This window comes from Lolium perenne, chromosome 3, assembly GCF_019359855.2.
Source record: "Lolium perenne isolate Kyuss_39 chromosome 3, Kyuss_2.0, whole genome shotgun sequence".
NCBI lineage: Eukaryota > Viridiplantae > Streptophyta > Magnoliopsida > Poales > Poaceae > Lolium > Lolium perenne.
The window spans coordinates 4,430,114-4,434,834 of NC_067246.2; positions in this window are offsets into that span (position 1 = coordinate 4,430,114).

The following is a 4,721-nucleotide window of genomic DNA, read 5'->3' on the forward strand; positions in this document are numbered from 1 at the left end:
ATCATGTAGTGGCTACAAAAGCTCCGCTCAAAGTTCATCAAGTACTTGACAAACACCACTCATAGGGATATCCTCATCCACTACTAGGAAAAGGCTTATAGCAGCACTCCTTACCGCCGGTGAGTACGGTTTGAAAATGCCGGTGGTAAGGTCTGTTAGACCATCCTCGTGTTACCGCCGGCGAGTTGAAACAGGGTCGCCGGGAGTAGTGCAGTTACCGCCGGCGAAATGAAATCGAAAACGCCAGCGGTAATGTGGGCCAAGACCACTCAGATAGGCCTCCAATTACCGCCGGCGATTTAGACTCGAAAACGCCGGGGGTAATAAAATTACCACCTGCGAACTGAAAATGCATGTGCCAGGGGTAATTTGATCTGTTGTGGACCAGAACAAAAATCTCCTTATCTTGTTGACCCAACCCACCCCGCTCCTCTCAACCTTATCTCCACTCCGCACCATCCTCTCCAACCCGCTCCGCGCAACCAGCGCCTGCTGCCGCCGCTCCACGTCCTCCACCCCGGCCGCCTCACCTTCGCAGCCCCGCCTCTGCCGCCCTCACGTCCCCGCCCTCCTCCCTCTACGTGCGTGTCCCCGCCCCCCACCCCATCACGCGCGAGGGGATCGGCTGCTACGTGCTCGCCGCGCTCCGCCACGACCGACGCGGGGGCCGCGACAGACGCGACTGCAAGGCCTGGACCGCGGCGACCTCGACGAATCCCGCCGCGACGACCTGGATGCCGGCAGCTGCGAGATGCAGCTCGCGTCCCGGCCGCGCGTTCTACAGATGGCCTGGACCACGGCGACCTGGACGCCGGTGGCCGACCTGCTGCTTTACCCCCGACCACGACGGGTTGCTGCTCGTCATCGGCCCGCGTCGACTTCCTGCTCCCGCCCCCACCTGCGTCCGCAAGCTCACCCTCGCTGCAGATGCGCCGCTCGCCCTGTTTTTTTTATTTGCAAAAAATGGTACCGCCGGCGAATAGCTATGGGAGTAGGGAATGCGCCGGGGATAACGGCACTTACCACCGGCGATTTGGAAAACGTCGGCGATAAGGGGATTACCACCGGCGAGGAGGTCGCCGGCGAACACGCAAACGCCGGCGGTAAGGGTTTCTGGTGCGCCGGTGGTAGTGCAATTCCTAGTAGTGATCAAATCATAATCCAAGACAATACCGTTGCAATTTAGACCGAGTACTAACATAGCATACACACTGTCAGCAATAGCTATGAAAGGGGGAACAGATCACTTCAATACTATCATAGTAATAGTTAACTTCATAATCCACAATTGATTACAATCATAACCTACGCCAAGTACTACATGATTCACACGCTATCAACTTTACATCATGAAGGAGGAATAGACTACTTTAATAACATCACTAGAGTAGCACATAGATTAATAGTGATACAAAGCTCATGATCACATAAAGATCACACCATGGGAGAGAGAGATGAACCACATAGCAACCGGTAGAGCCCTCAGCCTTGGGGGAGAACTACTCCCTCCTCATCATGGGAGACAGCAACGGCGATGAAGATGGCGGAGGTGTCGATGGAGATGACTCCGGGGGCAATTCCCCGTCCCGGCGGCGTGCCGGAACAGAGATTCTGTCCCCCGAAACTTGTCTTCGCGATGGCGGTGGCTACGGAACTCTTCGTGGAATATCGTCGATTGTTTTAGGGTTTTCGCGACGGACAGAATATATAGGCGAAAGGGCGGAGTCGGAGGAGCCAGGGGGTGGCCTCCCCACCCGGTGGCGCGACCAGGGAGGGACCCGCGCCCAGGTATGGTGTGGGTCCCCCTTGGCCCCTCTCCGGCACTTCTCTGGCTCTCTGGGTCCGTCTCGGTAAAATAGAAGGTTTGGCTTTTGTTTCGTCCAATTCCGAGAATATTTCCTGTGTAGGATTTCTGAAACCAAAAACAGCAGAAAACAGGAACTGGCGCTTCGGCATCTTGTTAATAGGTTAGTACCGGAAAATGCATCAAAATGATATAAAGTATGAATAAAACATGTAGGTATTGTCATAAAACTAGCATGGAACATAAGAAATTATAGATACGTTTGAGACGTATCAGAGGCCGTCTAGTCGCATTGAAGGTTCTTGGTGTTGGCACTTTCTTTTTGCGACGCGGTGGGGGCCTTGGACCCAGCAGCGGTTCCGGTGGCGCCGAAAGATGCGACCGTCCTTTTCTTGACCATGGTGACGGAGGGGTTCTTGGGAGCGCTAGCAATGGCGAGACGAGAGCAAGGAAGAAGATGAACAATGAAGCAGGGGTAAAAAGGTTAAATCGTGCGTTCCCCTTTTATAATGGAGAAGTTACTATGTATCGTGGCCGCCAAATCCGCATCAAGGAAAGTGGACGCGATTATGAGTACACACGTGTCATTAGGGGAGAGAAATCGATGCACCACTACCCCCACTACGCACGAGAATCGAGGAAACGTCTCGGTCAACACGCAAGGATCAGTCATTTCCTAACTAACCACGTAGAATTAGGGTGGGCCTGTTAGGTCATGTCTTGTCAATCGAGCTGCCGCAGATGCTACCTTAGTGATGATATCATCAAAATTATCGACTCCTCCTGGCAGAGCATCCAAAGGAATCTAATTTTTTTGGGTTACTCGACTTGAGTCTATGCACGGTTGCGAACATCCGTCCCTAGACTCGGGGGCTACTCCCATCGGGAGCGCTAGACGCACACCCGATAAAAACAGCAAGATCATCAATAATCAAATGAATTCAAAGGGAAACGGACCCGAAGGTTCCAACAAATCGAGGATCGAGCCCTGTGACTTGATTCTGTGTAGGGTAACGATTGTTTTGCCATCGAAAGTTAGCCAACATCGATTTATTGAGCAAGACTGGGCTCGCTACTTTTATCCCTTACGTAGAACCAAGTTGCATGACTTCACCCGAAGTCTTAGAAGACCCGATATACTAAAAATATCGGATGATGACGAAAGTTCAGAAAGCATCGACAATAAAATCTTTGAGTGGTACAACTTGAGTCTACGCACGGTTGCAAACATATGTCCCTAGACTCGGGGGCTACTCCCATCGGGAGCACTCGACGCGCACCCGATATCAAGCAGTTTTTTGACCTCATAGTAAGCGAGAAGACTCAATTTACTTCGGCTGATCAAGACATTCAGATAAGGACATTTATAGTCCATGCTCGAAGTTTCGCGTCGGCCAGTCACTCGGGGGCTACTGATGTGGGCATTACCCTTCAGGTACTCGACAGTAGCCTACCTCCCTTGGCCCAGAGCCTGTCGACATCTTTTTCACCAGCATACTTCCAGAGGGGATTTTTGCGAGCCTGGAGAGGCTTCACTCTAATCCTAAGGAAATAGGCAGTAATCTCAATACCCGAAAGTTCTTTGCCACGGGTGTTCTGTAGCTTGTGGATGCGAGCCATCAACGCTTCTGTTGCCAACTTCTCAGCTTCGGTAGCTTCAGCATCCCAGGAACGGCGGCGAAGGATTTTGGCTTCTCCATCAAAAGGGGCGATGTTGTCCTCCACTGGATTGGAGCTTTCTTCATGGATGTACAACCAATTTTTCCGCCAACCTTGGACGGAGTCGGGGAATTTAACATCGAAATATTCGACGTCAGAACGAACACAGATAACAACGCCGCCAATGTTGTAGGCGACGTTGTGGGAGCCATTACGGCGGAGGCAGAAGATACGCTTCCACAGAGCCCAATTAGGTTGGACCCCGAGGAAGCACTCACACAATGTGATAAAAATCGACACGTGGAGGATGGAATTGGGCGTCAACTGATGCAGTTGAAGCCCATAGACAAACAAAAGACCCCGAAGAAACTCGTGGATTGGGGGAGAAAGACCTCAGATGAGGTGGTCAACGAAACTGACCCGATACTCGATTGGAGGCCTTGGATAGCTCTCCTCCTTGGGGAAGCGGAGCGAGTTCTCCTTCTTGCTGAACCCCATCTTCTTCAGCAGGTTGATGTCTTGGGCAGAGATCTTGGATCTCTCCCACTCGGCGCTTCCCAGATCCGCCGTCGCCATCTTCGACTCTGGAGTGTTGTGCCTAGTCAAACGGATGTGAGGCGGCATCAATGAGCTTGGCGGCGAATGGTGTGACTGTGGTTGAGCGCTTGAAGCAATGGGAGCAATGGAGGATTTTGCAGAGGAGAAGCAGAGGTGCGGCGCGAGCGAAAGGACTAGAGGAGGAAGACGATACCTTTATATAGAGGTGCGGTGAATCGACGCGCCGTTGGATTGAGAGATTACGGGACAGATGGTGTACACGTGGACAAGGGGTAAAAAGTAATTTCATACAGACGAGAAAGCACAGGAGCTACAGTACATGCGCCAGGAAAAGCGGAGGACGTGTGTCCCCCACTTGCAAGACGTGTCAACGTGGTACGAAATATGGGCCCACGAGACAGAGGGAGAGAAGTTCTCGCGTTTTCCCGATACAGTGATCGTGGATATCGTTAGCAATGATGTCACCTTGGCAAGAGAAAAACTCGACTATGAAGCTTCATAAAAATGGCGACAGCAGAAGATTATTGATTATTTCGAGATCCTTTGAACAAATACAAGTTTTTGCCCAAATGCTCGGGGGCTACTTTGGGAAAAAGAAAAATTCGAGTATGACAAAATAGAAATGTCGAGAGCCTATGACCAAATGCAAGCATTTGTTCATAGCCTCGGGGGCTACTCCCATCAGGAGCGCTGGTCGCGC